A 15,188-nucleotide genomic window follows, 5' to 3' on the forward strand; every position below is an offset into this window, starting at 1 on the left:
ACTTATATCACGTCTTTTTGTCGCATTTGTTTGCTTCTCCGCAATGTCTATCTAAACGCGGTCTATTAGAGTGACAAGGAAGCGCAGAAAAAAAACGGGGTAATAGTAAAACGTATTCGACTTGCATGTGTCTAAACATTGGTTTGGATCCTTGCCGGTGTAGGCGTTCTTCCAGGTGCCACCTAAGCCACTGTCCAGCTAATGCGAAACGGATAAGAAGAGTGGCTCGGACCTACAACCACTTTTGCGGACAAAGGCAGTGGACTTTCAAGTGCTTGTTTTGTTACTCAGTTGAAGCGCCGTATTGAATAAACTGTTCAGTTTACTCAACGGTTTCCGCCATTAACGCATACGTTATGTGTACAACGCATACCCTTTATGTCACCAATTAGCGAGTAAGTTCGGCTAAACAATATTTTACATTACGCTGTCAAAATATGGATTCATAATAGTCTTGGTACCAATCCAAATGTTTAACGACAGAAAAGAAGTTGCGCATTTATATATTTTTCATTATTAAAATAGCCATTTTGTATAGTTTTGGCCAAAAGGCTATCATGTGTTGTTTCTTTGACAAACAACGGGTAAAATTGGACAAGAGCTCGTTGGCGAACAGGCCGATATATCTGAGTTGCGATCGCGGAACGCCGACTTTGTGCCTTTTTCCCTGGACAGAATTCTTGCTTTTCTTTTAAACTCAGCGACCATCCGACAATATAATTTGGTTTTTATATATATATATATATATTAATATTATATAATAAGTAACTCTTGAAAAAGAATTATAATTCTATGGATTTGTGTCTATTTTTGAATATTGCTTTATACTGCTCGATCGCCTAAGTTCTAATATTTATATAAATATTATTATATAAATAAAGTTTCGAATGTCCCGAGCGTTTTCTTTGCAAGTAAAATCTAACGAAGCTATCGTGTAAGTTGTTCGATAACTCGTAAACGATATTATAATAACAATACATTGCAATAATAACTATACAATGGTGTTATTTAGGCCTTATGCAATACAGACATAAACACAAGGGGGGCTTTAGAAGAACCTTTACTGGGGCATTGCTAGTTCAAATTTCGCAGACATCACTAGCGCTTACCTGAAATAAAGATAAGTTAATGCTAGATACAATATGCACGTGGATTCCTGCTTTCAAATTACAGAGCTACTCCAAAAAATACGTCAACGCTACGTTACGTATATCAGAAATAGAGCGCATAGGAAGAAACTATATGTGTGTGCTTTCCTGATAGTAAGTATTGGAAACGCCACTTCTGTGAACGTGACATAAAGAAAAAGCCAGGCAATGAGAAAATATAGTGAACTTTACGAAGTTAATAACTTGTCACCAAGTTTTGCTTATATGCTAGGCTCAATTGGGAGACAAACAGTAAGGTCTCCTGTGTGCCAACTTTTATTTGATGTTTCTTGCAGTAATAAAAGCTACACACTATATTGCTTTTGCGAGTTAAATGGCAAATAAACACTCCATATAGCTCTTGCCGGGAGTCGTAGTGTTGAGGTCCCTGAGAAGACCTTTTTTTCCAAATAGCTATCGAATATAGCGCAACTGGTCCTGTTGTGATTGGTCGTAATTTCCTCTATGTCACCTTTTTTCCGAGAATTTAGTGAACGCTGCCTTCTCACAACACTGTTTAATACAATACTCTACGATATACAATATTGCTTTTTTTTTTTTTTTGTTGGAGATGATAAACAAGGAAATATATCAGAATGTCAATGCGGGCCAATTTAAACACAGCAGCCATACATAGGTATGAGCCATGTTTAACTGGATGATATACGTTCATAGACTAGGCAGATAGTGAATCTGAGACAGTATCTAAAGCGTCAAACGTACTTTGTTTTCACAGCCACAATCTACTGTCATCTACTACTGATAATATTGATCACCGCAATCGCTACAAGTTGAAGAGTCTAGTTTAACCGGCCCATAACCGCATCGCTATCTTTTTCCATTGGCTCACAATTTTTTCCTACTGTAGAGCAACCCTTAACTTTTAGCCCTGTAAAAAATGCATACAAGTTTTAATGATGGGAATTAGCTCAGTTACTTTTTCCTGCAAGGACAACATGTTTTTTTTCCTGAAAGCGAATTACCTATTGGCAGAACCAGCGTAACGCTATTCAGTGAAAAACGTTAAATAAAAGTAAGCTTCGTCATAATTGTTATTACTGATAGAAGAGATGCACATCTGTCTACAAAAATGCTTTTCGAATTACCTGCAATTCCGAAGCGTTGCATTCAACGAAGAATATCCACATAAAGACCGGTTCCTTTTCTAGGGAAACGGCCCAAATAACGTTTAGCTCAACATAATTGTCCCATAAAATATTAGATTCTCGTTATCTGGGTCAATACGTATGGTCTGTGCACAATGCTTGGCCGAACGATTTAGTTACACCAGGAACTCAAGTAATTTCTCTAAAATATTGACCACAACCCGGGCTATTCAAACTGTGCATAAATTTCAGTCCATATCCATAAAAAATTCTACAAAAATTTTGATTTTGGCAGAACATTGTCAGAGAGCTAAATAATTCTCACAATACTACACTAGACATTTATGTTAATTCGAATGTGAGACGTATAAGGAAAAACATTGTTCTCTGAGCGCCAGATGTCTACCGTAAAAAATAACTAGTTTTTTTTTTTTGGCAAATGTTTTCAGCATAGACGGGGCTTATGTAGCAGAATGACCTCCTGTAATAAATCTAATTGCATGATGGTTTTCCAGCAAGAACGGACAACTGATATACTCACCGAGCAGTACATGGGCAACATAAAAAGAAAGAGGTTTAGAGATGCTACGGTCATTGAAATTGCACTACTACAGAGCCGTTCTTCATAGGAATATTTCAAAGGCTAGGAAAAGATAAAAATGTCAATAACTACCGATTGGTTAAGCTTCAGCTGGCCTGAATGGACTTAAAAAAAACAATATCTATAATTAAGCATTGTCTCAGTTAGTGTTTCGATATGTCCCGATTAACATATTGCAGAAACGAGAGAAAACGGAGCTATGTTAAGCACAAATGGACAGATGAACCAGTTTATGATGACCTAAAATTTATGACGAACGATACCAGGCTTCACGGATTCACCTAGTGGTCGCCAGTACGTGTATATTTTCCATTTTTTTTTTGTTGATTTTATTTAAGATTTTACAATTACTCAACTATAATTTACTTAACTTCACTTGAATTGTAAACCTCAACTCTTTCGTGCTATGGCGAGCCGAAAACATTAGCGATAGCGCTAATAAAACGCGAAACAATCTGTCTAATATTGCAACGGTTATCAGGTCTACTGAATAGTTGTTCGCAAGCCGTACGCGTCGCCTCTTAATATCTACATACGATATACAATATAATAAATACGCCCATTCAGATCTAACTTCGATCCGGCGATCAGCTAATGTTACCTACTGGTTGTTTGGCCTCGTAGTTTTTGATTTGCTCCGTGCTCACGCGTACGAGACTATAGCTAATCTGTAATCCTACCAGAAGCAATACTACCTGAGAGGCCGAGTTCTTTTCGATTAATCTGAAGCCCTGTTTGTGCATGCGCCACAAGCTCGACAAGAAACAATTCATATTACGGTTCATCACCAGCTAGAAAGACGACGGAATTAAGCTCGCTCAATGGACTGTATACCCTGGCGGTAGAAGGTCCTGTCAACGGCGCTTCCTAAGCGTCAATTCGTTGATGGATAGATTTTTAGACGTTTTTACAGGCTTAATAAAACTCATAGAAAATAACTTATCGCCTAGCGTGCTCAGATACTTGCTCCTCTCTCTCTTGTCCTGTATATACATTTGCACAAACTCATTTGAAATTGTCTGACTGCAGTGAGTCACCATTCGCTGTTCTATCAAACCGAGCAACAGAAGAGCTCGGAAGATGTAATCGCGATGCGTAGGATCATTCTAATCAGCTTTCTCAACTATTCCCAGCAAACACAAGCATCAAAAGCGGCTCGCAGTACCGTTAACCCATAAGCTGGATAAACAAGGGGTGATCGAAGTCGATGGTAGATGGCCTCTGAAAAATGTAAGGCTTTTAGACTTTCGAAACATCGGTGACACTAATATTTATCGAGGCAAACATTCGGACTCAGTTTAGTTCGGTATCTGCGATACAGTGGTTAGAGAGACGAACACTCCGCACTGCATTTTTAATGCTTTCATTAGCGGGCCTGAAAATCTCAGTCAAAAACATTGTGGACGTACCCTCGAACCTAGAGACATCAGAAGTCTAGATTTTCTTCGAACGAGTTCTCGAAATAAAAACAAACACACAACAAATTAAAGCTACACGGCTGTATTTGCGAACTGACGACACATCTCTTGCGAAAGGAAGGCTTTAACATGATGCAAGACAAACAGCAGTTTCAAGGCTTATTAAGAAAACGATCGCTACGTAAAATTTCGCCACTATTTCAATCATAAGGCGTATATGTGCAATTGCACAGAACCATCATGCAGGCTTTGATGGCAGTGTGCAGGCTGATACTAAACAGCTAGTTATCTCTCTGGGCTATAAATTAGTGTTGCCCTGACCTTGTAGCTAAATGATTAGCTCATTGCCAAAGAAGAAGTAATGGCTAGAAATATTTGTTGACTTAAAAGAGGCATTCATCATGATAATTTCTGTCTAGAGAATTTGAGCAAGGAGACGATGACCCTACCTACCCATGCACGTTAAGAAAGCACCTTAAAATAACGTTAAGTGCAATAGCAGCTTTACATCACCGATGAAGATCGCGAGGGATAGACTAAGTAGTTTCTTTACTCCACACTCATGCTTCCTTACAGTTATAGTCAATGCAAGACGCTTTCCCATAACAGCTGATAAAAGCGCTGCGGAATTGATCAGTCGGCCTTGTCACTCGGTGATTTTTTCTTCTCTCAGTCGATGGACATGCTATTTTCACCCTTTCACGCAGTGAACAAGCTGAAGTCGCCTTCATCTTCGTTTACTTGCACACGACCCAAGAGGCATACCACATAAATGCAGGCTCAAAGTGGAAAACCCAGCAGGAATGGACAGTTCCGATCACCAATACCCGTAATCCCGTTGTTTCAATTCCGTTGACGCTGTTATCCTTTCATTGTTCTCCTAGATCATTTTGTTAAACCATTACTGCCCCCTGCAAACTTCGCCTGCTGGGTTTATTTGACGGGCTAAGCGAAAAAGCTACGATTTAGCTGTTCGTAGAAAGGCTGTTGCTGCCGTCGCCGGTCGAGTCAGGCGGTGGCTACCTGCCAAAAACACAACTAGGAGATTCTAAATCCGTTGGTGGCTCCCACAGCTGGCTGCTGACTGTTGTCGTCGGCTAACCAGGTCTAGCGGCTTTCTAAAGATGGCAGTCGTCGGGGCCCAGAAACAGCAGCACGACCAAACGGGTCGTTTTTTGCGAATCGATGGGCAGAAAGGCCAACTACTGAAAGATGTACGTCAGCAAATGGTTCGGTAGCATCGACAGCAGCAGCAGCAGCAGCAGCAACAGCAGCAGCAGCAGCAGCAGCAGCAGCAACAGCAGCAGCAGCAACAGCAGCAGCAGCAACAACAGCAGCAGAAAGGGCAAGAGAACTAGTGATTGAATAGTAAACGAAAAGCTAAATCAGTTTGTATTCCCGTCCCAGTCTGGTCGTTGATTTGACTCGGGAATAGGTCGCTACAGGGTTATAGACCAGCAGACGTACGAACTGAAAATATGTCGAGTGGCACCACCCGCAACTTCAACGAGCCTTTCCAAAGGGTCGTACCTGTTGCTTAAGCTCGATTAAGGCTAGTATTCATAGACGCGTACATCCAGTAGCTATTGTTTTCAAGGGAAAAGTTTCTGTTGTTCGTGCTAGTTTAAAATAAAAGCGTTATCTCACAAACGGCCCATTACGTATTCAATAACTGTGACTTCTTTGCCACTAGTTTACTCCTTTCGGCCAATAACGATCGCTGCTTCCGGCCTATATAACAGCTACATGTATTTGCTAGACGCGCTGTACACCCGCATACATAAGTGATTTTCTAGGCGTTCTACAGAGATCCAATATATAACATTCAAAGAGAAGCTACCAGCAGAAGCGTCCAGTGGATTATGGAACGTTATTTTTATGAGTATTTCGTCATCTAACAACGTCTTCTACAAGTAAATCAACAAGCTACCGGATTATGACTCATTTGCTGGCCATGGTAGTGCGCAAATCTATGCCATATGGCCTTTACCCGCAGAAAAGTTCACGATGTTTGAATATTTATCTATTTTGCTTTTTATAAGCATTTCACTTATTCCAAAGTTAATAAATTGGCTCTAAAGAACCTTTCAAATATCAGTATACTGCAAGTGACAGGTATCTTGATAAACACAACTTCCCGAATTTGAATTTTGTTCCCGCCCAGCACTTTGAATAGGACCCATTAGCGGTTCTCAACTCCATGATTGTAAATTAGGTCGAGGTGCTCTGCACAGAACTCCTTTCAGAAGAGATGACTCCAAAAATGCATCTACTTGCGTTTCGGAGTAGTTCTCAGATTCTTAAAAACGATGAATGTTATTTTTTTAACTTTGCTATCCAGACTACTCGGGACACCTGGATGATTGAAGGCCAGTAGCAGTGATTCAAAGTTACCTCCATAAATATATCAACTTGTCGGACTGCCGTTACTCTTCTTGCGGACTCTGAACGCTATACAGCTTTCAAGTTCTAGCCTGGCACATTTTTTTTGGCATAATACCAAATTCTGAACTCGTACGCCTCTAAACCATCTCTACAGAACAGCCAAATTTTAGGTGATCTATATCAGCCTGTTGAAGGCTATTTACTTGGTCGTACAATCTTGATAATTCTTCAAGTAACAAATTGTTATAATAACGAAAATTTTCGAGCAAAGCAGAGAAAACATAATGCAATCTTTGTCGAGACTGTAGGATTTTTCGAAGCACCCGTCATGAAATCGCCCTAAAAAACGATAGGTTTTTTCTTGCAAATTGAGTTCATGACACATGAAAACGTGCATTCTGTATTCTAGAGACGATTTTCACAATCACTAACACTGCAAAACCAGTCTGAAGTATATCATCGCTATAGACAAAACGTAAGTCAGCCTAAGCCGACTACCAAAGAGGATACAGGCGAAAGATAGCGTCGAATACAAAAGAACGCGATCTTGGTGGCAGTACCGATCAGCTTCGGGCTTTAGTGGACCCGCAATGGATATCAGAGACATTAGCTATTACCAAATATTTTTCAAAAAAATAATCTGTCAATGCTGTCAGATCCTGAAGAGCCTCGTAGATGTATAGCGCGGCAATTACCAGCACATAGCGTGCTTTTTTCATGGCAACGTGCGGTCCCCGCACGACACTGTCATTATTGCCTAGATCGCGAAGAAAGTAAATTAAACAATGGTTTAGCTCCCACATATATATATATATATATATATATATATATATATTTTTTTTTTTTTTTTCTTCAGCCATTCGCATTTATCTGGCCAGTTTTCTTTCTCATTTTGAGAAGAATACATAACTATTAGATATGAAGCTTAAAATCTTTAGGCATTTTTTCTCGTTTTCCAACGCAATCGAGTATAAAACGCTTTTTATATAAAACACCCATTCACGGTCATGCAAAGACAGCCTATTCTGTGGGTTAATAATAATCAACAACTCCACGTGTAATCACAGTTCAACAAGGTAGCATTAACACTTTGCTCATATGGAGACTTACGGAGCCCATCTAGAAAAATAATTGAAGCTATTTCATCGAGCAGTGATGGAGTACTTCGACGAACTTTGTCCTTAACAGACAAAGAGGATCCGGCTTCCACCCAAGCACTGCTTCTCTGACGAGAAATTAGGCCAAATACAGAACTCATCATTCTTCTTCTTTCCACGTTCGCATTTTAGGCTATTCAACAGACTATATGTACCGTGTCGAGGTTCTATCCAAGCAGATGAACGCCTAACTTGTACCGACAGCCGTCGCATTCTGCCACTGCTGGTTGCTTATGCTACTGACCTTTGCTAAACGTCCAACTGCAATGGCCCGCCGAACTAATATAATAAACCAACTAGGCAGCAGAATTACCGGGGTCCAAGTATCAGGTCCAGCACTACTACATACTACAAACGCAGACGTATGGGGTAACGATGTATAAACTGATGCTTTCTAGTTAGTATAACTAGAAGCAACATTTAAATAGCTATCTTCTAGAAGAAAGTCAGCGGCACCAAGGTTCCTCAGAAGTATCGCTACTAAACATGAAGTGCTTAAAGGACAAATAATACCGGTTCTTTATGACGTAGAAAATGCAATTATAACATTTCCGTACGCGCCTCGTTTTGTCGAGACAAACGTTTGGATCACGATAAAACCCTGCGTTCTGCTTTTGCGTATATAAAGTATACCTGGCCTGAAGGATAAAGTGCAGCGTAAAAGGGAAATGATAACGCTAAGTACTCTTAACAGAACGCCTGTCGACAACGAACCAAAGAATCGCCTTGGCGTATACGATCTCTGCGCTACCAACGGAACGCAGTCAAGCTGATAAGTTGCAAATGAGCAAGCAGAAAAAGCTGTATGTCGAGCGTCACTATCAGTAACGCTCGATTTCGACGCCGGTGGCCTTCGTGAGGGCTACCAATCATAACTCACTGAGGGGCAGCCTGACCGTTGGCAGAAAGAGCGCTGCCAGCGGTCGTAAGGCTTAGAAGAGCATTTAAATACAGACAGACATTTTCATCAATCAGCATTAGTAATTTTAGAGAGCTTTTTGTTTGTTGGCGTGTAGACCCATAGTCCCATGAATGGGTCAATAACTGCTACAGTGTAGTTTTTTTCACAGATGTTACCCGCGCTTCTTTGAATATTTATAAGGTGACTGGCGTCAGCAATGAGCCTGTTCCTATACGAGGGCTTTCGTTTGCATCATGCACTCGTTCACATGTGTGCGATTTCGCTCTTGCTCTGACGTCGCGTCGCACACAAGCCCAAAGGAGTTTTTTTAACACTCTCTACCAAGCGTTTACTGGATACAGGAATACCAAATCGAAACGCCAGGAAGCGCGGAATGCAATCTTCTATAGGCATGACATCGTCATATGGATGGGAGTATCTATGAAGATATATGGGGCAAGTTTCGTAGTTAGTCAGTACATCTAAAGTATGGCCTTTAAGCTCAAGAGACCTTTTAAGACTGAGCTTACTTTGGGTTTGATAAGCCAAGGACATAACTGTCTGCCATTAGCTGCAGGTTCTATTTATCGGTTAGATCTCTCACCCTTTCGCTTTTAACTATGGTCGAAGTTCATAAACACGTATATTGGGCCTATGAGCGAGAAACTAATACATATACGAAGAGTAAAATATATATATATATATATATATATATATATATATATGCATAGACTATTATCTAATACGAGACTATCCTTTATATTGGCTAAGTACAAGACTTGTACATGTCTGTAAAAACAAATTGAACAATGAAAAATTTGAATATATTTAGTAGGATTGTGCCTAACTGTCTAATTTCCGGTCCACCGGCTTCCGTGATAAGACTTCGATTGCAGCGGCCCTATTGATTATTTTGGCAAACTATTTTTCCGTTTCTACGAAAATCTCCACCAGGTTCGTGCTATAATTGAGGAAAATATCATAGAAAACGCGGGTCCATGGCACACCATCAGACAAGCTATATGATAAAGAGGGAGGAAATGAGAGACCCTATCAGCGCTTCAAATAACTGCATAAAATACCTAGCTATTTACAATTTGGCATAGCAATCTTCAGTCTTATTAAATTCTTTGGAGATCTCTTGTCTAGTGTATATAGCGATAAATGTCGCTTGTTACTTTTGGATACTGGTGCTTTCGGCTATACATATAAAGAGACTATGCAATCATACCAAACACATTTTTTAGGTCTTCCTCGAACCGGACCTATACGGATGTCCTTTGATTTCACCTTCCAGTGCAGGACAAAGTTGATATTCGATCGCCATCAAACAGTTTATTCTATCAACAAGGCCATAAATTGCGCTACCTAGAAAAATACATAAGCATTTGTGTTACAAGAATAATATTAGATGTACTATGTTGTACTAAATTTATACCTATTATGTCCACTGCTCCTGAGAACGTTGCGCCTTGTTTATTTTTTTTTTTGTCATTATCGAGGTTCTTTCTCCTCCACAAACGTAGCTCTAACCGAGTTACCAACATCAATTTCTGGATTGAACTATCCACATCCGTACCATACCTCTATGCTCTGACTGTTACCAATAACACTGAATAGTTATCGAACAGTCTACCTTACTAACTTTCAGTTGAAGTTTGTCGATAGATAAGACTGGCTTTCTCTGCCATACGTGTTGCCTTCCTGGCGGTCGCCGTGATGACGGATGGGCTCACCGAACGTAACTCTTTTAAGTTTATTCTTCTACGGAAACAGCTCTCTGAATATCTAGGTTAAAAGTATCGCCGTCATCCACAATCGTGCTAAAACGTTTAGCAGATCATACAACTTTTACCTTCTTCGCTTTCGTTTCACGCTGAATTGACCACCACTTATTATAGAGAAAATTTGACATTTTAAATCTGCAGATCTGGACAACTGAAGACCAATACACATGTATAGATTGACAATTTGCCAGAAGATAACAAACAAACCCTTTTCAGACAACGACAGCGCTCCTCTGAGGCTATCCTGCATTTGATCGGACAATTGAACTTCACTGCTGATATTATATTTTATCCGTTTTCAGATCGAAAAAGTCTATGCCGGTTTTGCCCATAAGCCAAGCCAGATATACTTTTACCGGAGTATAATCCGGTGAGTTGTCCGACCTCCACGATACGTGATAGCCTGGAAGAAAAAAAAATAGAAAACGTGCCATATTATATGTACGACGTGAGCTTTGTATTCGTGCTATTAGACATATATGCACAAGTCCGTCTGTGAATAACGTGCGCAACAGGTAAATGCTCGACGATCTTTTATCGCTTGTGGAGACGCACGCCTATGCACAGAGGTGCTGCACGCGAAAAGAGTGCCGTCGAATTGGGGCGAGTTGATAGGCTGCAATAGGTTAGAATACATGAGCATATTCGAGGTTCAGTATAATAAACAAACAGGTTATAGAACAGATTCAAATATGTAAATGTCAAAATGCAAAGATTTACCATATACACAAACAGTAGATAGATACATAGATGAATTTAAACTTGGTGACCTATATATTCTTTTGCGTAGCCAAACGAAAATTTTATTGAGAACCCTTTGACGACGACTGGACGGGTAATTCAACGAACTTCGAAGGTCGGATTGGCCGGACATATTGCCAGATCGATGGGCCGCTAAGAACGGGTTGCGGCCTTCAGAACAATTAACCGGACGCATAGTGGATCCAATCACGAAACTTCACCACCAACCGAAATTTTGCTTCACAAGCACAAAAAGGTGGGGAGATTCTGCGTTCGACAAACCTGAATCATAGAACGCTGCTTGAGTCAGGCAAATTAGCTCTTAATCTGACCTTACTCTGGCGTTACCACCAGACTAAATATAAATAGACTCCGGTATCTATTATGTATTGAAAACCGCAGCTTATAAACTTATTACCGTGAAGAAGTTTAAGTTCTTCAACGATGGCTGACTCGCGTTTTGGCTACGTAAGTTTGCATACTTACGGAAATCTCATAGATGCTTGATATGCAACTGGCTAGCGCGACTGGAGATCTCTACATACCGTTATTAGCTAAGCACAATCATTTTGTTTGTCCGGCACCCGAACAGATGATTTATGTAAACACTTATGTACGCATTTATTTAGTAGCTGGTTTGCCCGAACTACGTATGCTGTCATGGACGAAAAGAATCGTTTGGAGTTTCGCCCTCCAGCATCATCCCGAAGCGATAGGACTGAGGTGCTAAGAAGAACGTACAACTCAAAGATGATGTACGCCTGTTTGCCCCTGCCTTCACCAATGAGGCTCTAATGATAGCTTGTAGCTTCACTTGTTGCACGCTGTCGGTTATGATCTTAAAAACTATCTATAAACACTCGTTCGAATATGCCTTTATTGTTTGTCTAGCCCCGTAGGCGTAACAATAGCAAAGAAGGGGGCATAGAGCTGAATTTTCGGACTCAATTCGCGTTTCTTTCGGTTACCTGCAAAACTAGTAGCTTGGCTTGTCAGAACCACACCACAGTCCACCTTCCGCAATCTTCCATTGACATTTTCGCTCGAACAAGGTAATGATGCCGGTGAGAGCTTCTGCAATTAGGCACTGGATCATCAAAACCATTATAGCTTGACTGCTATCATGAATAGCAGTTGGATAGCGAAAGCAAAAAATTGAAAAAGGCGGGCAATTTTTTCGCTGATTATGACAATATTGTTTAATAGCTTTCTACTAGCTATAGAAATATTGATTTTAAGAGATGTTTAACTTGCTAGATCGGCTGGCATACAAGGGAGTATGTTCGGGCAAAGCAGCTACGTTCCGATTGCAGCACGGATCGTTTGCTGCCTACCTTCGCTATGCGAGCTGAACCAATAGAAGAAATACATGCACTCGTAACTTGTTGAAACGAAGGATAAATGTGTTTAGGGGTGATTAGCAAAATTTAAATGAAGCTGGCTGGTTCGTTTACCAGAGGTCTTCAAATGTACACGCATGAAGACCAAGACGCAAACACAACCGTCAAATTTACAACTGCCGGTTCCTTTTTACTCGATTCTATTAGTTTATAGATCGCTGAGCCAGTAGTAAATGCATGCGTTACGCCACGCTATGATCTAGTTCGTTGAATTTGTTGAGCAGTGTTAACCTTTGTAGCGTTAAACTGTTGCAGTTTTTCATTGCGACAGATATATAGATAACTCCGTTAGCAGCCATTGATTGACGCTACGTTCTTTTCACCTACTTCACGCTTCACAGCATAGGAAGTCAACACTTAATCGAAACTACGACGAGTATAACGTAACGGCATTTCATAGTCTATTCAAAACGATCGTTTGCTGGTTCAACTCATACAGTGTCACGAGACGTCATAGATAAAACCGAACAAAATTTCCACGGGCCATGCTCGCTCGAATAGGCAAAAAAAAAAACCACGGCATATTCTCAATCTTTCTTCCTTGTTCTGTCCCGTCAACCCGCCAAAGTAAGATTCCATCTGATCTTTTGCAAGGTCGTCATCAACGACGACGACGACAGGCGTACTCGCATGCAACCTGCATACTCTACAAAGCTTTCGTGCGAAGAATTGAATGTTATTTAACCGGTTGAATACCTCGCCAACTTATCTCTGCCTGTAGACTCTTCAATGAAGAACCGTAGAGTCTCGTCTGACTGATCGCGTACCTCAGCAACTAAAAAGAGCACTTGGCTGTTCCCCATTTGACAAATAATATAATTTCAGCTCCGTTCCTAAGACTATTTTGAGAAAAATAGTTCAGTACCCCATTGGTATACGGATCACAACATTAAACTCAAAATGAATTTTTCATCTTATTACAATATCTGATATCCAGTTTCTGTTCGCAGAATCACATAGGTCTACTTATTTGTACCATAGGAGCTTATTTGCTTCTAATAAATATCAGGCCGCTCAGGTCGCATCGAATAACGCTGCTCCCCCCGCCCCACACTCCCATCTGGGAATTTATTACAACCTTAAAATGTATAATGAAAAAATCGAATTGGATAAATTTTCAATAAAGAAGAGCACCAGGTGAAATAATTGTTTTTATAATGGGTCTTTGATTTCGTACCCTAACAGAAGGTGTGAGCAAGTCTAGATTTGAGATCATTTTCGGATCCATTTTATTTCTGAACATTATGTATAACAGACAAAAAGGCTATTAATAAAGTGTTTATTTTACGTAACTAATGAAACTATGATGATCGTATTACGAGCTATCAGCTACGATCTATAATAGAAGTTATATTAACATTACAAATGTCTGTAGTGATAACGTGTTTGTCCACGACGCTCAGGAGCATGTGGTAGCATAAGTTCGAAATTGGGCCTTTGCTTCGTGCTTACAACCAACGGCTCGAGATGACGCTCGCGGGAAGAACCGAACGTAAAATTCGAAATATTTACTAGGTTTTTTTTCATTACAGAGTCATGATTACTAGTAAACTAAATACCACAGCCTGAAAACAGAGTTAATTTGTGAAGAACTAAAAGAACCCTGTCACGTGTCGTTAGATAGTTGATCGCCCGATTACATACAGCTAGGATAGAGAAATCTCTCCCGGTAACAATCTCACTGTTAGCCGATGTAGCACGATATCATTTCGATTATGGATCAATTTCCCTGCGTTTGTCGTTGAGTGCGCCAGATCGATGGCACTAGATAGTCTGATAAATGGCGGAACGAAACCTTACGTAAGATCGGCTCGTTTCGCCTGCTTAATTTAATCTAGTGTGAATTCCTGTTTTGCTTCGATTCTTGGCCAAACACGAGCAGTATGGCAGGCGGTCCGAGTGTTTTTCCACCGTTATTCCGTCTCATCTATTTGTATCTTCTGAAAACCATTAACAGATACGTCTATATGTGAAAAATCGTTATCTTTTACTCCGTAATTAGAAAATAGCGACCGCTGGCTTTGATCGCTTTTTCGGGTCCACCGGTAGAAACGGGCAAAAAAGACGTATGAAATAAGGAATGCTCCTACGGATCACTTCAGTGCGTCCCCCGTAATTTGGCTTTAACAAGCGCTAGCATGGAGAGATAAAACAAGTAGTCGTTCCTTGTGTGCCCCAATAAACTAATTATATGACCTAACTAAACTAATTATATGTACTTATTTCGTTGCCTAGCTCGAGCCGAAAGTGAAAATAACAAATATGTTTGGAGTTAGTGCAGGCATAATTTGGAGTCCTTTAGGTTACGTTCACCTATCGCGTATTTGTGAGTGTGCAGCGACTATGAGGTACGGCGGCCCATGTCACTCAAAATAATAACTCGGCCGTTATTGGGACCAAGACTATTTATAAGGGTTTTGTTACTTGTCAGGCGTGTTCAGGCTTTTTCAGACCTTTAGAGGCCTAGTAATAACGTTGGTCGGCGCAAGCCCTAAGACGGGGCTATGGCAGTGCCCCTGTTGGAGAGAGAGAGAGAGAGAGAGA

The 15,188-nt window shown here is 40.4% G+C and overlaps 1 long non-coding RNA gene across 1 annotated transcript in view; it reads left to right on the forward strand.

The window, feature by feature from the left end:
- Positions 1–31: 31 nt before the first annotated feature.
- LOC111260097 (uncharacterized) overlaps positions 32–15,188 on the forward strand; it is a 23,132-nt gene continuing 7,975 nt past the window's right edge. Inside the window, exon 1 of the long non-coding RNA XR_002680080.2 lies at positions 32–395. This is a non-coding gene — a long non-coding RNA (uncharacterized LOC111260097). The remainder of the gene's footprint in view (positions 396–15,188) is intronic.

Source organism: Varroa jacobsoni, unplaced genomic scaffold (genome assembly GCF_002532875.2).
Source record: "Varroa jacobsoni isolate VJ856 unplaced genomic scaffold, vjacob_1.0 scaffold_39, whole genome shotgun sequence".
Classification (NCBI taxonomy): domain Eukaryota; kingdom Metazoa; phylum Arthropoda; class Arachnida; order Mesostigmata; family Varroidae; genus Varroa; species Varroa jacobsoni.